Here is a 26,699-nt window from a genome sequence, read left to right on the forward strand (position 1 = left end):
TGCGATTTCAATATCAAATTGAAATGCGATTTCAATTTGATAACCTTCAGGTAAAAAACGGTTTTTCATGATTTGTTTGTAATAAATTTCACTGAAATATTTTAGAGCGACATTAATTAAATCTAAAAAACTTATAATGAAATTGTAAACCGTACGGTAAGAGTCTCGCAGATATCATTTCTTCCCCCCAAAAATTTAACAAAATTTTACTGATATCAAAAAAGGTTAAGAAACTACATTTCTATTGTCAAATTTGTTTTTGATTTAGTATTTTGTTTAAAAAAAATACACGGTAAATATACTTAATAGACAATAGATAAACTATAAGAAAAATAAAACACGTTTAAGTGTTTCATATAATAAGCAAAAAATAGAAAAAAATTATTACAATACTGTTACCGGCCACATTTCATTTATTAAACAACAAATACGATAATAGATGATAAAATGGTGATTGCAAATTTACAATTGTCAAATTTAACCGAAATTGTGGTAATGACTTTACTACCCCTGCTAATTATATAATTACTGCGAGACTTATCGTACGGTTTACAATTTCATTATAATTTTTTTGAATATTACTGAATTTTGTTAGATTATTCTTTTATTTTATTTTTTTGTAAATTACTGATTGTTACCTTATGGATTTATTATTAAAAATTATTGCCTTTCTAGAACAACTAAATATACATTTTTTTGAATTTTTCGGCCTTTTTTTGTTGATAGTCATATCATTTACTTCATACCATATTTTTCCTTTTTTAATAAGACTGGTATAATATTCGCGAATCGAAGGTCCGTGATGTAATATTGCACTTATTAACGCTCGATTTTTATCGTATCCGTGGACACACTTTTTATATTATTATTAAATGAACTTTGTTTTATTTCTAAATCAATTAATTCAAATAGTTCTAATTGTAGAATAAAAATTTAACCGATGGAATTTATTTCTATTTTATGTAACAAATTTTTGTTGCCACATTTGCCACACATTCCTACCGTTCGTGATTTTAGTGTTTTATTACCAGCTATAATCTGTTGTAAACTAACCTTTTACTTTATTTTTTAATGAAATATGGGAATTAAAAAAATTGTTTCATCTTCAGTAGTTTCATTTACATAAGAGCAATTACTATTTAAAAAAAGATGTAGTATATTTTATTTTGAATTTTATTATTTCAGGTACATTATCAATCAAGTTTTATTGTACGCTATCTAGTATTATCAAGTACTGCTATTTAGCGGCGCGATTCGGAAACCAACCTTTTTGAGGAAAAAGTGAGATATTCGAGTCCCACGGTTCATCAAATGGAAGAAAAAAACATTGTCTAACAAAATTCCAGGTATTTTTAAAAACTATTCTTTATTACAAAACTAACTGAAGTGAAATCTAAAGTTTCCATGTTTATTCTTTAATTTTTTTTCCATTTTCATTTCAATTTTAGGTTAGGTCATGTTTAGAACTGTGAACATAGTTTGTTGACTTCGCCGTGCCCTCCAGTTTTCTGCGGGTTCTTACCGGCAAAGTTTGAAAGAACTTCTTGATAAACATTGAAGCAATTTATATCGGAAAATATTATCTGAAATTTGTCCAAGAATTTTAGTGCAATACTTGAAAGCATATGTTTTCATGTTTTTAATCCGATATGTGATTATGCAAATTACCTGTAGGAACATAGGATAATAAAATAAAATGAAAATTATGACATATTAATATTATTATTTTAAGATTTAGCGGCCACTACCCTTCTCAGAATAATTAACTGGAGAACTATAAGGTTTATAGAAACGTGAGCGCAATTTTATTTTATGTGAACTAACAGTATTCTTATCATGTAGTCTCCTGAGAACCTACTCGGAGAGGGGGTTATGAAAGAGAGGTATGTTATTTAAACTGAACCGTTGAAAATAATGTGATACTTATTCATCACTATATGAATATTAATTCAGTTTTATTTAGCACAATTTGTCTCTTTAATGTTAACAAGTATGATCAAATTAATTCTATCATGTAAGTAAAATATATTCTCTCTGAATTAAACATTTTGAACACGGTTCAAACATTTTGTAAACAAAGAAAAAAAACAAAAAAGGATTTACCGAAATAAAATTTAGTCGGCTTAATTAATTTAATAATCCTTTATTTAATTTGAATGAATAAAAATTAATATATTTCTGTGTTTTTTAAAGAAATTTTTAAATTTTAACAAAATATGATTGTTTTACTTTCGTGGCAACACAGTTCTAAAGGTATGCTGCAAGAAGGAAAAAGTACGGTTATCAGTCAAACAATATTTTTTTTTATTTCTTGACGTTTCATTACCTAGGGACCCTAAAAAAAGTGGGGGGATAATATTTGTACGTACGTATGTACGTGTATTAGCGTGTTTGAAGCTTAATAATACTTGACTGGTAAAACAGATTTTGATGAAACTGTTGAGAGGTTTGTGTGTGTGTATATAAGCCAATTTGTTATTAAAATTTTAGGGTCAATACCTACCAGGTGATAGGTAGTTTTTAGGATAAATTTTCTCAAAATTTTGCAAATATAACCCCACTTTATATTAAGCTCATTACATACTTTCATGCTTATATTACCGTATTTTTAAAAAAACTTTTCCCAAAAATTTTACCCCGTTTCCCAAAACTCGAAAAAGCTATCTTTTTATTTATCGCATATTTTTTAACAGAATTTTTTTGTCTCCCTAGGCGTAGTAATATTGCCGGCCTCCGTGGCGGAAGTGGTAACGTCTCGGCCTTTCATCCGGAGGTCTCGGGTTTGAATTCCGGTCAAGTATGGCACTTTCACATACGCTAAAAATTATTCAACTCATCCTCTGATAGAATACCTAACAGTGGTCCCGCAGGTTGAAAAAAAAAAACAGGCATAGTAATAGTGGAAGTGACTCCAAAAATACAATTTCTGGGCAATATTGGAGGTAGAAACAGCCGATCAAGTTTAAAAATATCGATTTTTTTAATTAAAAAAAATTTTTTTCTTGCCTTTTTTTAACTCAAAGTATTTTTTTTCATGTTTGTCCTCAAATTTTGCATCTTTAAATTAACATACTTCCTGACATTTCCTATTGATGAAATTTAGCACTGTTACTAAAGTCGGGTGACAATACAATATTCCACCATTATCTTTGCAAACATCCTCCGTACGGGAGTAAGTGAAGGTTGGAAATTAAGGGTGCGGGTGTAATAATTTAACTCACTTCCTGACATTGCCTGTTGATTAAATTTTACAGTTACTATGGTCGGGTGACAATAAAATATTCCACTATTACTTTTACAAACATCCCCCCTATACGGGGGTAAATTTGTCAAATGTATATAAGCGACAAAAAACGTTTTGTTAATTTACAGTTGTATTTCAATAATCAAAAACTTCACTATTTCATTACTTTGTACGGTAAATGTTTGACTGAAAATTTGTTTGATAATTTATAAATTTCAATATATGATGTTATCTTTTGAAATCCAAATTAACCTACTAATTAAACTCAAGCGATGTTTTTTATTAACTTTATTAAAGTGTAACTAAAAAGTATAAAGCAAGTCTTTAAAAATTTTGTAATATTATATATGAATAATCTAAACAACTATATAGAAAATAATTTAGATGTAAACAAGGTAAGTTCTTTCAATAATAATATTTTGTAATAAGAAAAATAGTACACGATTAAATAATGTGATTAATTACAAGAATCTTATTATCAGGAATTATGGGAATTTAATGAACTAGACGTCTTATCATTTGCACACTTTGTAAGGCTTTAAAAATAATTATTTTAATTTATTTAAATTTTTAACGTTATTAAAAGTTTAAATAAACTTTTAATTATAATATTAAAATAAATTTCATCATAATTCATCCCTATCCTCAAAAAAGAAATCGTAGATAACTTTTTATTAGTTGCACATTTTTCAGTGGAATTTTTTTTTTTCAGTTTCTTCCATTTAAGATACTAAACTAGAATAATCAAAAACATGTTTCTCGATAAGCGATTCTGGAAATAGGGAAGCAGCAAAATTTATACTTTTTGATTTTTAAAACTCTTTTTGGTTTATTTAAACATATAATAATAATAATTTTACAATACAAATTCAACATAAATTACCCCCGTTGCAAAAAAGAAACTACAGGTAACATTTATTATGTGTCATTAGTTTTCTATTATTTAAAAATAAATAACCAATGCTAGGAAAGTATAACAATTTTATTGTCAGGATTTTTCTATAATACATGTTTTATTCCAGTCTGTTAATAATTTCGTGCAAATTTTAATAAAATCCACACCGTCCTGTATTATCAAAAATTGATAGTATTTAAAATTTTATGAAAAAATGTTCATATTTTTATGACGATAATATTTCCATTATAGATCAATCAAATAATTTTTTGGAGAGAAATTTTAATTTTTATCATTAGTTGTAAATAAAACGGTCTTCATGAGTAGAAAAAACCAGTCCCCAATCTATGCGATCAAGTGAACTTTTTAAAATTTGACGTACAGTAAAAAATATTTTATTATATTTTATTTTTATTATTTATTTTATAAGATTTATTTATAGCGGGTGGCAAACGTTATTTGTTTTTTAAAAACAAGAAACCAACGTAATCGATGTCTCATCACTCCTTATAAGTCATGCAATCATTTGGGTTATCCAATCAAATTCTTGATATATTAATAAATATAAATTAGATTACTATCTTTAATATTATCCAAGAAAAATAATTTTTAATTCAAAATTATTATGAAAATATTTAAAAAAGTAACTGAAAGAAATTTTAAGTTTATTTAATTTAAAAACATTTAACATTTTTTTATGATTAAGCGGAGTCTGTTTCGTCATATTTATAAAGTATCCATAAAATATCCTCACAATAAAAAGGTTATTTTACCACCTGGAACTATTACTCTTTCACAGTTAGATATATCGTACTTTAAGGATTGTTCTTGTATAACATTTACAAGCATATTATATGCACTTTATTGGTAGCGCCAACAATATCTACAATTTGTAGGGAGTAATCCCACTATTACGTAAGATGAAGCATATCAGCATTATCCTATTACTGAATCCAGTGATGATTCATGCCTTATATGTCAGCAATCCAAGAGTTATAGAGACCGTTTTTCATGAAACCTCATGTAAAGAAATCGCAAGGAGTTAAGACTGTTGAACTCAGTGGCTAGGCTTTTGAACTATTGCGACTAATTCATCGATAAAGAATCTTATTATTTAGAAATGAATGAACGGAAATAATCCATCCTGGTGGGATACCATCTAATGGAAGATTACGTTCAGTTGTAGATAAAGCTAGACAATATTTTCCAACAAATCAAGGTAAATTTGTTACCGCTGCCGATAACTGTTTATTCATGAAAGAGAATCGGGTCTCTTTCGCTTTTTACACAACACTAAATATTATATTTCGGATTATCTGAAACGAAATTGATAATAAATTTCGTTTTTTCTTCTTCAGATATTGACGTTTAGTTTATTTACCTTTTCTGATAAATGGAAACTATCCTAATTGGAAGTAGAAATCTTATTACGATAATCGGATCATTTTAATCATTTTCAGAAAGATTAAACATGGTAACCGCAAAATTATTAGGAATAATCTTATATAGTAGTAATTAAATTTTGTGAGGACAAAATTTTAAATAGCTAAATATTATGAACGACCCAATTCAAGTGTTAATTTTAGTGTTGACTTCAGTGAACTGCGAATGAATACCTATTGAACTTGTTCGTTATTTTCGTTAAGATACTCTTGGCCGACTGCATCTTTTCTTGTGTTCAACACTTATCGTGAACTGAACATACCTTAGTGTGCCTAGCACAAATATTACAGTATGACAATGATGATCTGTTTTATCGCGTTCTAAACTTACTTTAGCATTGCATACGATTTTGTTTCTATGAACTAATCAAAACCCCTCCACCTCCACCTTGAACATCAAAACCCTCCACCTTGAACATTCATTGCTTCTAGATTGAAATAAACATCACTTCTGTTTTTGCTACGAGGCAGCGACACGTATCCTTTCCGTGAAATCAAGAACGATTATCTGTGAATATTTTTAAATATTTTAATTCTTAAATAAGTAAATAAAATTATAAAATATATTTTGAAGCCGTAAGGTCTTCTTTGGACCGCGATGAACATTGTCTTGATGAGTTTCATTTTTCTTGCTTCCCAGATTTTCTTCATTCGCTCACAACTAGCCTTCTTCTGTTCGTCAGTCCACTTTAAATCCGTCCCGCGTACCTGTTTTTGTTCCTTAAATTGCTTCCAATTATCTATCTATTTCCTGAAAAATGTTCTTGTCAGCTATCTCTTCATCCAGGATGCCCGTTTCCACCAGATTACTTCTGATTTCCTTAACCCGATTTGTTGTGTTTCTGAGTTTTGTAAGATAATCGAAAATCAATTTTTTCAGTCTGTTTCTGTCCGTTCTCTTTAGGTATCTATCAAATTTAGTTTTTCGTTTATTTTACCGTTGTTGTGAAAGTTTCCATTTTCTTGTAGAGTTCCTCGTCGCTTCGTAATCACCACTCTCCTTTATTTTTCCGGGGTCGTAAAATTTTCTGTAGTATTTTTCGGTCTGGTTTTTCGATCTCCTTGATATCCCCTTTTCTGCTCACGGATAAAAATTCTACGACGTATAATCCTTCTGGCCTGATAATAGTGTTGTAATGTCTCGTATAAAATTATATACAAGTAAAATATGATTTTTTTAAAAATCTTATAAACCTAAATAAAACCCGCCTGTAACATCTGGGACCTATATATTCACGCTGTATATGTCTTTACATTATAAGCGACGAGCTAGTAGTTGAACATGTTAACCGGACTACGGAAATAGCACAGTTTATTTAAATTATTCAGATTTATATTTAAAATATATTTAAATTAGAATGTCGATAGACATTAATCCTATTATCTGCCATAGGTTGTAACTACATAGTAGCAACAGAATAACTTCTTTTTTTTCTTTAACCTCCGGGTCCGCAGTTAAGCATTACTGGAGAGGATGAGATGAATGATTTGTAGCACGTGTGTAAAACGCCATGCCTGACCGGGATTCGAACCCGGGACTTCCGGGTGAAAGGTGGAGACGCTACCACTCGCGCCACGAAGGCCGGCAGCAACAGAATAACTAATTTTATTTCAGCGATTGAAATTTTAAACACACCTTTCTATATTTTTATTTATAGCTATGTTTTTTAATTAAAAATTTATATAAAAGTGTGTTCTGACAAAAAATAAATTTCTAAGAAATTTTTTAAAGCGGAGGAAAAAAATAATAATAAACATCGAGTCAGTAAGAATTTATTTTTATAAAATATTATATTCTGCTGCTGGGCTGTAATTTCTAGACTATTTGTTAATAATAATTTAATTAATAATGAATGAACTTCATTCTGAATAAAGAAAGATTATACCAAAGTTTTTGGGCTATTGAAATTTTTTAACATCAGTTAAATCTAATCATAATATATATCAAAGAATATTATACACTATTATAAGAATTCCTTAAAAAGTTATTTAAATTTTTAGAAATACAAAGGGATAACTTAGAATATTTAATCCATATACACCGGGTATATACAAATAGATATCACAAATACGTTTCTTTTTCCTCTACTTTCATAATAAATTTAATTTTTCTACAGAACCACACGTATTTAAACAAGAAGACTAATAAAATGCTAGCTTAATAATATAAATGAGCCTGAAATATACGTACGATTTACTATAGTTGTTTTTTAGAATTAATATTTAGATTTTTTTCTTTCTTTTTATTACGTATTATTTACTTTTTCTAATACTATTTGTTTAGTATTGCTCATTTTAAGTATTAATTGCTTTAATATTTTATATTTTAACAAAATATATCATCAAGAGATGATAAATGCAAGAATCTTATCCTGAAGTAAACAGCATATGGGTTAATTTATAACCGATAAATTTAAATACTACACAAAATTATCAACTATTGATGAATACGGTTAAAATATTTCTATCATTTTGAATTGAATCAATATTGATTCTTGAATTGTGTACCTCAAATCGTCATACGAGTTTATTAAAGACAGTAATTTATATTATTAAGTGTATCCTTATTAATTTACGCGTAGATTTCAAGCTCTATAAAATCGAAAAAAGTGTATTTTAGAATATGTAATTAACTTGTATCAAAGAAGAGAATTTTTTTTACCTTAGAAAATTTCAGGTCATTTTGGTAATTATTTCACGGTAAGAAATAATTTAAAAATATGATAACACCATTACCAATAATCGTAATTTTGAAAATATTTTTACGTTCCTGGCGATTATGACTAATATTAAAGGGGATAGTTTTGATTATTTTAAAAATGGTTATAGGTTTTTTAAAAATCTCTACGCATTGTGTTCTAACTAGTTCATTTAGACTAAAAAATAGACAAAAATCATATTATGCATGTATGTATGTGTGTCTTACTGCTTTTGACCAAACCGATTTTCTTCAAATTTAGCTCAAATCTATATTTGGGACATGGATCGTATTAATTTTTTTTCAATATTAGTTAAGGGGATAAGGGGAATATTGTGAAAAAGCCAGTTTCAATTTTATTCAGTGGTATTTTAGAGAAAACTTTCTTAAAGCATATTTGTCACTTATTTGTTGCATAAATAATCAAAAAAAAATTACCGCATCTTATTTTATTACCACAGTTTTATGACAGACATTAGAAAAAAACGAAAAAATATATTTCCTACTTTTATTGTTGAAGTTCTGCTATTTAGAATTTATTTATTTACTTTTCTACCCTAATTTTTTTATTATAATAAATAAAATTTATAGTATTTAAAAAAAAAAAAATATTAAGCCTGCCAGGTATTTGAACTCAGAAAAAATTTTCTTATTTTTTTTAAATTAACAGTTCAAACCAGTACCCCCCCCCCCCAAATAGGTAGTATAACTCAGTACCAATTCGGCGATTCGGTACAAGATACAAAATGAGACATATGAACTAGCTCGCGGTTAACCTCCTGGGTAACAGTGAGGACGTTAAGCGCCTAAAGCGACTGCATTTGCGTTAGATTTGTAAGTTCTACGTGATTTGAGGTGAATCAGATACCCTATGGTATTGTGTATTATCAAAATTTTTCATTTCGTTTTTCGACTTATTTTTGTTGGTTCTTTTGATTTGTTTCACTATTTCTTTGTTTGATCATTTATTTTTTGTGAAATTGATAAGACATTTTTTTTCGTATTTTCTTTGCTTTTTACGTTCTGAAATTTATCATTGTTTTTTGAACTTATTTCCGTATGTACTTATTTAAGTTTATCGTATAAATATATAATACGTATACATAATTCTTTCAGAGATTTCATTAAAAACAATGAACTGCAGCAAAAAGATTTTTTTACAAAAAAATAGAAGGGAAATCAACGGACCTCTTCAATGCTTCATTAAAGAAAGAAATGAAAATATCTGAAGAAATAGTGTAAGATTCAAACTAATAAAATATTTTAAGGGTTTCCAAGAGAAGGACAAAAAGAAAACATCTTCTGGTTAGAAGGCAAAACAAAGCGAAAGAATAAACTATTAAAAGACCGCAAATGAAAACGGCCAAAAGAAGATGATTGAACAAAAATTGTGATTTGAATGTTATTTTCTGCCCTTCCAAGCATTGTCACTCGTCACTCTAACGTTACTAGGAAGGGCAGAAAATAAAACCCAAATCGGTTATGATAATCATAGCGGAAATATATAAAATGTTGCGAAAATTTGCACCAAAGTGCTTCCCGTGATTCTCAGACAACCAGTCTGGAAAAAATGAATCGTAGTTATGAAACACTGCAATTCTATATTTCTCTTTAAACATACAGGTTGTTAACAATCCTTAAATAATTTTTCAACGATTAATCATACAAAAATTTAAAACTAAGCAAATGCATCTAACTATCCGATCACCAAGTTTTATGTACCCAGCGCATGGATACAAATATTTTAAAATGTAAATCCTAATCTCATCTACGACTTAAAAAAACACTCAAAAACAAAAAGTTTGACGTAACCGTATTTCCTGAAATGATAATTCTGAGCAAAATGGCTATCATTTCTTAACATTTATTTTAAAAAGTGACTTCAATACATCCCAAGTATCTTATACTAAGCAGTATAGATCATCTAACTTCTAACTTTTTAGTGTTTATCGATTGAGCAGCAATCATGTATTGTAAATGAAATTTAAAACTAACTGTAAAAAAAATAAATTCCCCCATTTCATTTACGATTGACAATATTTAATTAAATATTTTTTTTAATTTATTTTATTAAATATTTTATATTCATTTAGTTAATATTTTTATTTTGCAATTCCCTTTATAATTTTGCTTACCACCTCAATTAAGTGTCACAAAGTTTCCTTTTCGATTTAAAATTTCAGTTGCTCTTATTGGCCTCCATGGAGGGTCCCCTTTGGAGCTCGGCGTCCCATAACGTAAAAATAAATTATACTGTCTTAAATAGAAGCATTTTGTAAATTTAATTTTTTAAGTGTAACTGTAGAAAAGTAATTTTAGGGTTTCTGTTAACAACTAACTATCTCTCTCTCTCTCTCTCTCTCTCTCTCTCTCTCTCTCTATATATATATATATATATATATATATATATATATATATATATATTGCATATACAGAGTGTTTCTAAAATGGTGGGCTGGCTATACTTTTTCGGAATCTACATATAAAACTAAGCAAAAAATATCCTTAGGAAAAATGGCGATTTCTCCTTCGTTCTCCACCTGTTCACCATTTTGTTATTTTTATATAATTATTTATATCTCAAGTTGGGATAAACAGATCACAATAATATTTGGTCAGCGTCTTGGTAATAAAGTTTTAAAATTAGCAACAAATCGGCTATTAAATACCTTCGAAAATTACAAAATGGCGGCCATTTTTATTTTTCAATGAACGTTATATTTCCGTAAATGTTACTCTTATTAAAATTTATGTTATTTGCTACAATATTAAGCCTTTATTTTGAACAAAATGGCATAAAATCGGTTAATAAATAGTCGAGTTATGGCAGAAACATATTATAACATCAGGTAACGCACTTCTATCATTACGTGTAAAATTTCAGAGTTTTTAATAACTAAGTGATTTTAATATCGGTTAAATTTAAACTAGCTATTAAGGTAGGTAAAATAATTTAAATAGTTCATCCTATTCACAATTTATCTGTTCATTCATAGATATACGTACATAATTATATTTTTGAATATAACGTATAAAAATGTTATTAATGCTATTTATTTACAAGTATTTATAATATTTTTGTATTATTCATTACATTTAATATTGTGTATCCATATTCATACAAGGCGGTTGGTCATGACATCTTATCAGATGTTATATTTAACGATGGTAATGGATTACTAAATATTATAGTATTTTACAATCGATGAAGAAGAATCTAACCGTGAATTTACTTTGGTAGCACTAGCAAATTGTTTAAGCGGTTTTTTTTTACCTTCTGTTATGCGGTTTAGATTGTACTTAGTTTAGTTTTCACTTTCGACTTAGACTGCCCAGAAAAAAATTGTGTCATATTTAAAAAATGATAGTTTTTATTATTATTTTATAAGCACAGGTTGAAATTCTCTTTTTATGGTTTTTCGTATTTGTTGTTTATTTTGTTTATACTATTAATATTTCTTTTAAAATTAAATATCCTTTTTTTATTTAATTTTATTTTTATTATCTCTCCTTTATTTACTGATGATGATTATTAACAGTTGAAATACGCATATAGTTTTAGATAATTATTTTTTAATGTATCTTAAGAGTTATATGATTTCAATTTTAAAACGATTTGGTTTTATAATTTTATCCTACTACGATATACGATGGAACGATTTTTGAGATTGTGTTATCACAGTTTTCTCTGTATTAATGTTTCTTTGCTAAAAAATAGCCACAAATGATAAATCTAGGTAACATATTTTAATATACTGCCAATTTTAATATTATTAAATATATTATAAACAAGGACTCTGTGTATGTACACACCGATACGTGAGCATTGACACCCTCTTGTATATGTTTTTCTTTTATATTTGACTGTTTTAAATGAACGAATTATTAAATTTTTTTTATAAAGTTGCGTAATTTGGAGGTGAGGAAAAAAATGTTCCTTTCCTATTAAAACTTTACCGTTTTTTTTTTTTTTTTTTTTTAGGAAATTTAGGTTAGTGCAAGCGTAACAATTTTGTTTTGTTTTTTTTTTACAAAAAAATGTTATCCAAGCACTTTTATTCTCTCGTTTTTATTATTTCAGTGATTTAATAACGGAATAAAACACAGTTAACAATTTCTGCTTTATTTAATAATACATTTTTGTAGTATTGTTCACATTGTTAATATGTTTTTTATTAAAAAAAAAAAAAACATTAAATTTTTCTGGATTTTTTTTTCTTTTATTCAATAATTGTTTTAGTTGACTAAAATTAAATCTCATGTTTTTAATAAAATAAAGAATTATTTCAAGGAAATTTACCGGTATGACGTAAGTAAAAACGAGAAAAGTTAACCTTTCTATTCGATATTTAAAAAGAGGATTCGTGGAGTTAGTAAAATTCTTTCTATACTTGCCGTTTCAAATTACCTTATTATCTTAATTTACCAAATTTTTGCATAATTATTATTATTATCTAATGGTTTACATCCAGATTTTAGCACTTCGGCCGGCCATCGAGGCAAGGCTTACCGAGATAGATATGATTCTATTGTATCTATAGTGGTGTGGTATTATGATGAGAGTTAAAAATTATTCGGCTTTGTGTATACTGTATCACGTCATCAACTGCTAAAATGCAAGAATCAGATGTTATACGTCCTTACTAATCTACAGTTGTCCAAGAGGAGATTGTTTTAAAAATCGGCAGAAATAAACTAGGTGGAATAGCCAGGGATTTGAATGTTTTATGCAGGTGCGGAATCTCACCGCTTGCATAGAACAGGAACAAGCCGTACCTCTTTCAAGTCTCAGATTTCTCACACTTTATTGGCCAAATTTCTATACTTCGCCACCGTTTCACAATATTATCCTTCTCAAGTTGTTTGTCAGTGGAATAGCAACATCTATAAACTAGATAATCTTTTCCTACTTCTCATGCACTATAATGTTTGATCGGTTGTACTCCACTGATTTATACGTGAGAATCACGTGGTAATAATAAATACCTAGCGTTTATTATCTATCAAACAAAGATAGATTAGTATACCGGAAGTACGGACGGAATCTTCTGGTATTTTCAGATTCATAGCTATACCCTGATGCAGTATTTTGAACACGTTGTTGTAAATATTTGTATAGTTTCTCAGGAGCGAAATCTGAAAACTATTAATTAAGTGTTTCAGTGGATCATTGGTTTTGATACACAGAAGACAGAGATGTGAAGCAACCATCAGACATTTCACTACATATTTCCTGTAACTATGGATACCGACGACTCTAATTTGTTTAGCAAGTACAGGCTAAAATCACAGACCTCCTCCATTGTATCGTAGTCTTCAATCTGCAACGGGGCGCTCTTTTCCTCTCCATACATTGATCTCTTACCAATCGTGTGGGACCACAACAAAGTGTTGGAAATTGTCCTTATTTAGCTGAGATAGTAACGAATATTACCTCTTTGTTAAGTAAATTAATAATACTTCTGATTCTAAAGAAATCCCTGAGGTTTTGCATGTGGCTCAAGAAATCGACATAACCTTTTACTTTTTCCTCGATAAATGGAATCGTTCAACCAAGTTCCTTGGATGGTGAACCCTTTGTTTCTTTTTGTGTTTAGCCTCTGGAACCACCGTAAGGTATTTCTTCAGAGAATGAAATGTATGAATGTAAATGAAATGTAGACTTGTTCAGTTTCTGGTGGACCGTTCTTGAGATGTGTGTTAATTGAAACCCAACCATCAAGAACACCGGTATCCAGGATCTAGCATTCAAATCCGCATAAAAGTAATTGCTTATATTCCGGATAAAAGTAACTTCCGGATGGTGAACCTGGAACTTCGTAAACATCACGTTCACGATACGATTTAGCTCTTCGAAATCCGCATTTGTCCATCTTATTATACCAAAGTAACAAGAGAAACTCCACTTATGGTCTGCCTCTACTTTATTAAGATTTTTTTTAATGTGTATACCTGTACATTCGTTAAAAATTTATAGAGCTATTATAAAACTATAACTGTCCCTTCAACCATAGATATATTTAGACAAAAAAAGACGAAATATCTGTACTGTTATAGAGATTGTTCTTCGTTTAAGTAGAAAACTTATTCATAATGTAATGAACTTATTTATCTAGCCATAAATCAAGAAGAGTCCTTCCTACGTTTCCGAAAAAACTATTACTTGACTATAACTATGAAAAACTATAAACAAACTATAACTATGACTGGTAACAGTCATCTTTATCGATGGTTTACGAAGCCTTAACAGTGATTTACTTGTTGAAGATTTATTGTATATGAAAGTGTGTGTATATATATATATATATCTGTGTCTATGTTAGCGCGTGCGCGTGCATTCGAACATTTTATTTATTTATTTACCAGCAGCATACGTTATCCGCCAATTTTTCTTTTTCATGTTGATATTCTTAGATCGGTGCTGTTTTTCTACGTTATCAATTTACCCACTAATGATAGAGTAAATTTCATTATACTTCATCATAATCTACATAAATCATTATATTAAATAATTTACAATCTATAAAAAAGTATTAACCGGTCATGCTAAACTCAGTTATATGTGAAGCAATTCATCATAATTTAATAAACGCGCATAAATAAAAGTAATACACGATTTTACTTTTAATACGTCATCGATACTGTTATTCCTATTAATAACACATAAATACCTGATCAGCTCTATTAATACAGTAAATCCGGCGTTAAAAAAAAGCCAACCGTGCATTTTGAGTAGATGCGTTTTTTTCTATCATGTAAAAGGGTAAATTTAAATTTGAGTTTTCGGGATGAGAGGCACTCCCATTCGGCCGCAGTCTCGAAAATAAGGGTTTAATGAGTTTTTCGTTAATCTTGAAAACTTTAACTCCTACAAAAATCTTGTGAACTGTTTAGTTGTATGTAATAATATTATCTGCAACTTTCTGTTGTAATTTATAATAAAAATATTAAAAATAAATATAAATTTTAATTTAATGAATAAAACGTTTTTCTATTTATCTAAAATTTATATCAGAGCTTTTTTATAGAGCTTTTTCAACGAATAATTTGACCTTCAAGTGTTTATAATTTTCTTCATTTTTGAGGTGTGTTAGCAACTTAAGAGTGAATGAGGTACATAAGTGTACAAACATTCTGTTAGTATTTATTTTACATATTCTTTATTTTTTATTATTTTCTTGTATTTTAGGTTGTTATTTTTTAATATTATTTTCGAACACACACACACACACACAATATATATATTTATTTATTTTAATTATAATTTAAAAAATATAATTTTTAAGGTTTATTTCATTTTTTAAATATTTAAATTAACGCTTAATTTGTTTTAATATATAATAATTTAATTAACCTATATGCATGTGGCACTCTCTAGTGGTAGGGGATGGTATTAACTAAATTAATGTAATATTGCGACTTATATAGAAGAAATTTCACAATTGTAATCAAGGTGTTTGATGTGGCTGCACAAGCCAATGCACTGGTAACGCCATGACCAGATGACCAAGTTCGAAACGTGCAGTTAGTGTTTTTACAATAATAAATATCATCTATTTAATTCTTTCGTTGATGTGTGAAGTCTTAATCTAGCAGACGAATACAACAGCTGTACGTCAGTAGCACCGACCTTTGAAGTATTAAATAAAATAAATAATTATATTTCATTTATAAACAATATCTAGGTTGGCAACACTGGGAATTAAAAATTTCTCGGTCCAGGATGACTGACGTCATTTGATCAAAATCCTGTAACGGGATTGGCTATTAATTCAGTAACATTTCTGTACTACTTTAGTTAAACCAAAATTAAATTCTCTAAATGTTTTGATAATAAAATTTTCGTATTATTAATCGTTTTTTAAAGATGTTATTGCACCACAAATCTAAAAGCAAAATATTATTCTTCAACGAATTTTTCTGCTTTACGTTTTACATCGTGAAAACTGCGGCGGATACAGTTCTTGAACCTGTTTCATTCGATTTTCAGTCAAAAAACATAGGAAATCAAGTTTACCCCTTATAAAACATATTAAAAATTTCAGTATGACCTCATTTCACTGGGGTAACTGAAATCCGAGTGAAATGTTTTGCTAACCGTAACTCGATAACAAGGCATTTTTGGAAATACTTAGTATGAAATTTTTTTCTTGTGTTAAACTCTAGAATGTTTGTCCAAATTATTTTCCTTTCCTCCTGAATCATTCTGCATATAATAATATAGTGTATGTGAATAGATAAAATTGTAAAACATTTCAGTAATTTATTCCTTAGTATTTTAATACATGTTGTATTTATTTAATAAATTAAAACGGGCTATATTTTATATAATTAATTTTTATCAGATGATAAAAATCGTAATTTATTTTTTACCCGAAAATTATTAGTACCTTGTTCTAGATATTTGTAGAAATTTTCGTGAGAAATATTAGTTATTTTTAATTTTTTCACCAAGAAAGATTTTTTCTCTCGTTATCGGTCACTATAGGACCACATTTAATAGTTAATCCCTTTCCTTTTCTCCAACTCTCCTTCATTTTAAAAATATATTGTTTCTTCATTTCCTGAATCATTTTTTTACTGTTACACTCCCTGGTTTCTTTCTGAAGACCGACACAAACTTCAATCATCTTCCTAAGTTTATATCTGTCCGTTATATCTGTCGGATTTATCCTGCAGTCGCCAGATCTTTTTCCACCTGAACGAATCGATTAATGTTTGTTTTGATTCCTTCGCTCTTCTCGAAAATCCTCTCCGTCAATCTGTTTCTCTCCATTCTAGCCAATCGCGCGTTGAAGGCTAATCTCTTTCGAATGGCATTTGTGAATCTGCCTATACGGAGATAGAGATCTTTGTTTTTCCGTAACCTCCAACTCTCATCAGTTTTCCGTGGTCCGGAAATCTGATCTTTGTTAGAATTTTCCTTTCATCCAACTGCAAATTTTTAAATCAATTTTTCTTTGGTTTAGAGTTACACACTTTGTAGTTTACAACATTGCAGACCTAACTACTAAGGCGTAGTGTCGAATCTTTCCCATCCTTGGTATCTTCTTTTTATTATAAGGCGTTTGCCTTTTGTAGTTTATTTATTCTAGCCTTATTTGCCTCTCTGTCTAACTCATTTGATTGTATTATATCGCCAAGATATTTTAATTTTCCCTTCTTTCTAATTCTTCCAAAGTTTGTTATCAAATAATTTGGTGAATACCTAATGTCGGTCATGTTCTTAGTTTTATCGATTGATATTCTTAGACCTGTTTTTTGAGCCGTTTTCATCAAGATGTTAAATAATTCCTCCGCCGATTTTATGTCCGCTGTTAGGATTGCAAGGTTTTTTACAAAAGCGATACAATCTATATTCAGATTTTCTTTAGCGTATCCTAATCTAACTTTCCTAATTTTCTTTTTTTCACAGATTTTTCCCATTCCCTAATGACCTTTTTCAAGATCACATTGACAAGAAACGGAAATAGACAATCTCCTTGTCTTACGTCTGCCTGAATGCTGAACGGCTGCGAGATTTCTTCTTTGTATCATTTTCTTTAGGGTTAGCCCTACAAGTTATTTTAATAACTCTTACCGGGAAAGAATTATTTTTAAGCTATAAAGTAATAGAAACTTTAACGACAACGTGACAACGTTAAAATTTTTTTTTAATTTAGAATAAATATTTTTGTTTAATCTTTTATTTAACCTTTAGCGTATTTTACTTATGGTTGTAAATTTTACTTATTTCAATAACAACATTGTTTTGTGTAATTAGTACAGTTTATAGTTCTCTATAGTACAGTTTATTTTAGCCTAGAATATTTCGATCCCATTATCGACGGTCGATTAATCAATATGTTGTTTTAATTACAGTTATCTAAGTTTTGTATATTTTGATACTATTTAAAATATACTATTTAACCTATATATTAAATTAAAAACTTAAACCAAACGTTGTTTTAGCATTATCTTTATCGATGAGGAACAATAAAGTGAAATACTGTATATACCTCGATATTTATTTTGCTTTATTTTTTTTATAGAATTAATTTTCAATCTGATTTTCAAAAATCAAGAAGCAAAGTTTGTACTATGCTTCTTTTTAAACTTTTTATAGAATTATTTTTTTATGTAAATTGAGTCTATCTAATTATAGTGATTGAAAAATTTTCTAAAAGATATATAAATTAAATTTAAAAAAGTAACACAAAAAGTAACGATGTTTAACGAAGTCAAGTAACTGTGAATATTATGTAATTATAACATTTAATGAAATTAAATTACTTTGCATTTCATTTCGTAATCAATTAAGTTGGTTTACTTGTTAATGTAACCTTTATTTTTTTTAATTGAATTTTTTTCAAGTTTCTAAAACTTTCAAGTTATTTTACAGATAAAGTATATATTTAGTAGTTTTTTGATCAGGACAGCAATTGCTGTACTAATTATAAAGTAAAAAAAAATGACAAAAAACTTTACTCAACTTTTCTAGCATCAAGTAAGATTGTGGAAAAAAATAAAAATTTCTCTTCCTTGATAAAGTGAAAATTAAAATACTTTTATGGTATCGCTAACTTTAAAATTCTATTTTCTATTAAGAGTAAAATGTACATAAATATATAAATTTTATTCTGATCGATAAATAAATAAAAAATTATGTACGTTAAGATAATGCTATTCCATCGGTAAAAAAACGAACTGTCCCAGAATTTACGCCGATCAAGGGAAACAATCGAAAACCCTGGTAAGAATACCATTAGAAAATCCACAATTAATTTTAAAATAAAAATTAGTCGTGTTTTTAAAGAAATATTATTTATTTAAAATAAAATAACATTAAGAAATATTAAAGTAAATACGTGAAGATTATAAATAAATGTAGGTATTTACATTTAGTATAAAAAAAACTACAAGATAAATCACAATTTAGAGAATGTTAATGAAAATTATTTGAACATACATTTATTTATACATTGAACGTACTGTATTAAAATTATCTTTAATTAGTCTTTTTCTTCCTCTTTTGTTGACAACCTTAGGATTGGTATGCCGTTGATTTCCAGTTTTCCCGATTTCTTTAACTTCCTTTAGGTACCGCATCCCATATCGACGACCCTTGGTCTTCTTACGTCTTTCTTTCCTTCTGTTATCTATTACCTTCTAATATAGTTTTAGTCAATTCGTCATGTTTTAAAAAATGACTGACAGTGATGGCCTTTCTTTGTTTTAACTTGATCAAGGGGGCAAGTTTTTTCAATGTCAACCATCAATACCTCCATTGAGGAGGTATTAAGATACCTCCTCAATTAGTCATTTTGTTTATCCACCGGATGTTCTTCATTCTGTATCACACAAAAGCTGTAATTTTCCTTTCCTCTACCACTTCAAAATTCCTCATCTCACTTCCACACAAAAACACACTCCTTTCAAATGTCTTTAACAAACTTTTCTTGAGATTATTAATATGATGTATAGGATTTTTTTAAGAACTTTTTAGCAAGGGTAGGACCTGAATTACAGTTGTAAAAAGGTTTAAAAGTGATTTCATCTGATAACGTATCGATAATTAAATATTTAAAAAAACTGACAACATATTTGTAGGACTTTCCCGTCACGCAGTTTTTTTCTGATGCTCGGCTTACGCAAATAACTTAATTAAAAATATTTATCATTTTATTTAAATATAATATTTTTAGTTTAATTAATTCTGTTATTCTAACTAAAGGGCGTGTCCATACCGTATTTCATTCGCACGGTTGTGGCGGCATTAGCGGCTACTATAAATACTCTTTCACACTTTAAATATTATTTATTTATCTATTTTATTCAGCGCTCCTTCTGGTGACAGGGGTTACTATTGACGCAGTATACCCGCTTAGCCGCTAGTTTATTTAGATCATTTTTTGGAGATGGGGTGGATTTAGCAAAAAGATTTTTTTTGCAAATTTTATTTTTTAATTGTTTAAAATAAAGGCCTCGACTAGGCGAATTCGAGAATTCGAGATACTGAGGATGACCTTGCTGTACAGCCTCACCGTCATGACCTTTTAAGTCGATAATTTACTGTCATTAATGTCCCATATTACTAAACGAGTTTGATTAAAATGGTTCGAGTTGTTATGGAGATATAGAGAACGACACCGAACATACACACGTACATAACAACATCAGGAAAATTTCCAGCTGGTTTTTGGGATATTTGGGTTCCTTAGATGTCAAAAAGAAAAAGTCCAGTGCAGTCCGAATATGCCAAAATTGTACCGATTGCAATACTTTCCCTTCTAAAACTAAAGCTCGGCTACATTACTAGACGGGGAAGTAAAAATGTAAATGTTACAAATTTTAAAGAATTATTTAAATCTACTTAGACGATGAATCGCAACTAATTCTGCCTCCCCTCTTCTAATGAAGTTTGTAATTATTATCTTTAAGTATTTAGAAAAATAATTTTAAAACAAAATTTAAAATATTTCATGCACATCGAATTTAATAAAAAATCAAATAAACATTCTGAAAATGATAGAAATCGTCTATACGTAATTAAACTGAGAAAGTAAAACCATATAATTCAAACGTTCTGTGACAGACACCTCAGTTTAATTAACATAGATAACTAGTATATACTCGTATATACTAGTAGTACGAGTATATGAGCGCTCAGTTAATTTATTCGTGGAAGAATAATTTAATAGGAGAAAGTAAGTTTTGTGTGTATATATATATATATATATAAATGTATGTATGTATGTATATCATGAGTAAATCTAGCTGAAATATAGAAGAAAGAAAATACTTTAATACTAAAATTTTAGCAAAAAATAAAATGGAATCGAGAAATGCATTAAACAATTTAAATGACTGACGACGAAAAGAAATTTATTATTTTTTTTTAATAACCACCCCATTTGATAAGCGTTTAGTTGCTCGTTTATGTTTAGTATAAGGTTGTGAATGGGAAGATGTTATGGTTTTTCTTCATAGGGTGTCAACACCAGCTGGTTTTCAACCACCAGATTTTGGCTAAAGTCCAGAAAAATTATTTCTGGCCTACAAAATTATTATCTTTGGTTGAACAATATAAACAAGAGTATCTGGCTTGCTTAAATAAATCTGGATTTACTGTTTGTCTCCGGGAAATATTTTTATAAAACAAAATTTGGGAATCTAAATATCGCATCATAATATAATATAAATATTATTAATATTATTTATACAATTTCATTATTAATTAATAATATTATTAACCGATTAAAATAATAGCTTGTTAATTGTTTTTTTATGCCGCAGTGTTTAATTTGCAATAGGTTCCAATTTACCGGAAACGTAAGTAAATGTTAATAACAAAAAAAAGACTTCCTGAGAGGGGTTTCCATTGAAATCCCTCAAAGAACTGTATATGTATACATACATATGCATATGTATACATATCTTATACAGTATATATAAAAATATATAAAACAGATGAAGATACAAAAATATCAGATAAACACAAATATATTACTTAGTTAATAAATTTCAAACGGGAGAGATTTATAAAGATTTTACTCGTACATGTTTTTGTAATAAAAGTTTCACAAGTTATATTAAATTAGTATTATAAATAACGCTAAGAAAATGTATTAAAAAAGGAACAATTACATAAAGTATCCTTCACTGGATTAAAAAAAAAAATTATAAATATTTTACTGTATAAAAATATATGAATTTTTAAAATTACTTTAAAAGTTATAAGCGATTCGATAAAAATTCCTACCCCTAAAATTTGTGGGATTTTTACATATCCTGGTATGGACCGGTGTCCAACATGACTTCCTTGTACGCCTATTAAATTACATATACAGATTTTTTTAAAATGAAAGGACATAAAATTTTATTTCATTAATAACTAAAGATATTTTTTCAGTTTTTGTTTTTTTATTGTTATTATTGAATTATTATTTATCGTAAAAATTATTTTAAAATCAGAGATTAATAATAAATCAATATATTTAAATTAAAAAAAAGAGATGAAGTCTGATTCGAACCGACGGCCTAACCCTGTAAGAACCAAATATTTCATTAATTAAAATGTTATTTGGTTATAACTCTGGAATCAATGTAAATAAGTATATATATGAGTATATAGTATATAAGTATATATATATAAGTATGATATATCGTTGAAAAGCTCTGAATTAGGGCTTATTACTACTGCAGTTCAGAAAAAGTAAAAAATCCAAATTTTTGTTTTGGACACTTTTTTGGACGTTTTGCGTTTTTGAACACTTTCGGTTCAGCCGACTGCAATCAAAAGGGGAGGTACACAACTAGATGTTACAACAGTTCTATATCCAAAATTTCAACTTTCTACGACTAATCGTTTTTTGAGTTATGCGAGATACATATGTACGTACGTACAGACGTCACCCCGAGTCAAGTCAAAATGGATTCAGAGATGGTAAAATTAGATATTTCCGTTGAAATCTGAAAACCGAAATTTTCGCGATCACAATACTTCCTTTACTTCATCCAAGAACAAAATTATAACACTGTGGACTTGCTTCGACTAATATAAGTGTTATAGATTAACACCTCATAAGTCGATAGATACATAGATAAAACTAGAGATGAAGTGTAGCTCCTGATCGGTTGCGATTAAAAAATAAAAGTGTCTTACAATTATTTATTGTATTTGAAGATGTTTTTAAACCGGAGATTTTTATTTAAAAGGATGAATTTGTCTGCCGTATTGGAAAAAATTGTAAGGACATGCCGATAGTGTATTTTTAATGCATCCAAAAATCAAGAAATAGTTTTAGAAAAGTTCAAGAATATATATAGGATTACCTTCTATTCACGAAAAAATCTAAAAGATGAGCTCCCGATATAAACAGAAATTAGAAAACTACGTAAATTATGTGATAATAAATCTATTGTACAATAGCGATGACATCAGGCGACTGAAACGTTTCCATGTGCTGGACCTGGAAGATGTAACCAGAAGAGTTTCCAGGAGAAGGAACCTAGGTGTGGGAACACAGGAAGGTCACTTTGATAGTTATAAAATTACAGCTTTCAAATTTCTATTTACCGACGAATATTTGTTTTTTCCATAACGTCGTTTTCATACATCGGTATTGATGATATTGTTTTTTTTTTCTCTGTGATTTATTTCTAGCGCCGTATTAAGTATTAAACTTTACTTAATCTTTAATTTTTAATTTTGAGCCACCTGTACCAAATACTTTTCTTATGAGGTGTTGAACCTTATGCTTTAATGAGGGTTTTTTTGGAGACCACGTGATATCATGAATCAAATTTACTTATGGTCCCCTATGAGGTACCGCTTGTAAATGTCACAAATAAACAAAAAAAAATTTCTTAATAGCTTTTCTTAGTTACGAGATCCAGTGGTGGCACACTTAGACTGTACACTAAGTATATGTCGTATATTTACGTACTGTTGAGTTCTACTTTGTCTTTATATTTAGGAACACTTTTATCATTAAATATACTCGTAGTACGGTTGAAATTGATTTTACAGTTTTTAATCGATTCCAGAATACGAAATATTAAAGAGATTCAACATCTCGGTGGGGTTAGATTTAGTTGAAATTTTGCTCGTGTATAAAAATTTATCATATAGGTAAATTAAAAAAAAAAAAAATTATTGTAAAGTTAAAAAACTTTAAGCTCTATGAAAACCTTGAAATAGGTTTATAGCATCGTTGTAAATTTTTTCCACATTATTATAAAGACAAAAATTAATAAATAAAATATATTATTCAATTTTAACAAAATCGATTTAAAAAAATCACAACTGTTTTGGTAAACGGTACCTTCCTTGGATGTTTCGAACAGAATACCTAAATCGGTATTTCGTTTATTATCTTTCGTTATGATGAATTTTCATCAAGTATTATCCATCGATTATTATTAGAAAGGTGACTGTAGTTATTAGTTAATAACTATTCATCAATCAAAAGTTTTCTTTTTCCTGTTTAGCCTCCGGTAACTACCGTTCAGATAATACTTCAGAGGATGAATGAGGATGGTATGTATGAGTGTAAATGAAGTGTAGTCTTGTACATTCTCAGTTCGACCATTCCTGAGATGTGTGGTTTATTGAAGCTCAACCACCAAAGAACACTGGTATCCACGATCTAGTATTCAAATCCGTGTAAAAATAACTGAATTTACTAGGACTTGAACGCTGGAACTCTCGACTTCCAAATCAGCTGATTTTGGAAGACGCGTTCACCGCTAAACCAACCCGGTGGGTTATCGATCAAAAGTTAGTTTTTTTTAACTTAACTCTGCAACTTCCTCTTTTTATGTGTTTATGATACAATTACGGCCATTAAAGTTTTCCACTATCTTTTTAATTTTTCTGTAAGCTTCCTTGATGTTAGACGTACATGTCTCTGTAACGATCTTTCATAAAAATTTTATCGACTATCTTTACGCAGAAAATGGAGAGTAACGGTGGAGAAAAAGTTGCATTCGTCTAGCCACCGCTCTGCAAAAAGAACAAGTGAACTTTTTTCTACTCGTAACGTGAAATTGGTTACAACTTAGTGAACTTAGGTGGTATGAGTATTGCACAATGATACTATAGAAACTAGTAAGTCTCTGTACGATCAAAGTTTCTGTACTAGTGTGGCTTTTAGTTTCAACCACCGGTCTGCGAATTAGGTAGTGTTGTAATATTACCGATGTCGATCGTACTATTGTTACCGTTTGCATATGCATAATATGCATATTGTATACTACGGTCATACAGTATGTTGAAATTAGCAAAATGTTGATAGCTTAATGCGTTTCTGGTGATGACCCGTAACAGCTGTCAACACAGTTGTAGATCATTTTACTTACGTAATATTTTTTTGTTTATTTAATTCAGTAATTTTAACTGAAGCGCGCGCACATACCGTATTCCATTCGCGCGGGTGTGACAGTACTAGCGGCCACTTTAAATATTATTTCACATTTTAAATGTTATTCATTTATATATTATTCAGAGCTGTTTTTGGTGAGAGGGGGTACTATTGACTCAGTATACCCGCTTAGCCGCTAGTTTATTTAGATAATTTTTTTTGAATAATATTTAATAGTGGTCATTTTTTAATTCTGCCGCTCACCTGCAACAATACAAAATAACAGGTAACTACAGCAAACCCACCGGGTTGATCTAATGGTGAACTCGACATCGCATATCAGCTGATTTCGAAATCGAGAGTTTTAGATTCAAATCCTAGTAAAGGCAGTTACTTTTATTCAGATTTGAATACTAGATCGTGGATACTGGTGTTTTTCGGCGGTTGGGTTTCAATTAACTATACATCTCAGGAATGTTCGACTGAGATTTTATAAGACCAAACTCCATTTACATTCATACATATCATTCTCACTCCTCTGGAGTAATACGTTAGCGGTAGGGAGACTATACAGAAAAAAAAGAGACGACTACAGGAGCAGTACGTCAGTGTTAGACTAGCGTTTCTTGTAGTGTGAGGGAGTAATAATGAATGACACACTATACCGACTTAGCCATTAGTTTATTTTAAATGTTTTTTTTGGGGTGGCGGTGCGATTTTGCAAAATTTTTTTTGGAAATAATATTAATTTTTAATTGTTAATTAATGTGCCTAAGAAAAATAAGATCTTAATTAGGCGTATTCTCGAGATATTGAGAGTAAACTTGTTCTACAACCTTACCTCCTTGACCTTTCAACTAATTTTCATAAGTCTATAGTCGGATACGATCTTCCGTAAACATACTGGAACGCAGCTTTCACCGTAAATTTTGTTCTTCTTATCAATATAAACCAAAAATCAAAATAAAGTTAAAGCCGAAGTTGAAACTAATTAATGTAAGGAGGAATGTATATGTACTTATACATTCGAAGGCATTTTTTGATAGAAAGAAACAGTCAATTTGTATTATTGGTTGTAATTTATGTGAAAAAAGTACAGAATATAAACATACTTCGTTGTTTCATTCACATTTAATAAAATAAAAAGAAAAGTATGCTGATCGGGACAAATTTTGCACGTCTGGGTTTTTGTAAATCTTTATGTTACATCAGCCCCTCTTAACTACTTTTTAGAAGAGGGAATATTTTAGTTAATCGTATTTTATAAAACATAATTTTACCATTAAAAAATTCCGTATTTACGTATATATGTACGTAATAAGATACTTTCTGATGGTGTTTCGTCTTATTCATATACCTATAAAGAGGTGATGGGAAGACCTTTTTTTTCTTTTTTACACGACTGACCAGAAAGAAATGTAAAGTATTTCGAGTGTATGTATGTATGTTTGATCCATCGTAGCAGCTCAACGGCTGAACCGATTTAGATGTATGACCACGCGTTGGAATCCTTATGTTACCGAGAGTGTCACAGGCTATATATATATACATATCGGGTGATCATTTGAAAAATTAA

At 29.0% G+C, this 26,699-nt stretch overlaps 1 long non-coding RNA gene across 1 annotated transcript in view; it reads left to right on the forward strand.

Moving 5' to 3' along the window:
* Positions 1-26,699, forward strand: part of LOC142325821 (uncharacterized) — a 391,843-nt gene that overhangs the window by 156,120 nt on the left and 209,024 nt on the right. Inside the window, exon 2 of the long non-coding RNA XR_012756593.1 lies at positions 1,186-1,346. This is a non-coding gene — a long non-coding RNA (uncharacterized LOC142325821). The remainder of the gene's footprint in view (positions 1-1,185; positions 1,347-26,699) is intronic.

This window comes from Lycorma delicatula, chromosome 5, assembly GCF_047948215.1.
Source record: "Lycorma delicatula isolate Av1 chromosome 5, ASM4794821v1, whole genome shotgun sequence".
Lineage (NCBI taxonomy): Eukaryota > Metazoa > Arthropoda > Insecta > Hemiptera > Fulgoridae > Lycorma > Lycorma delicatula.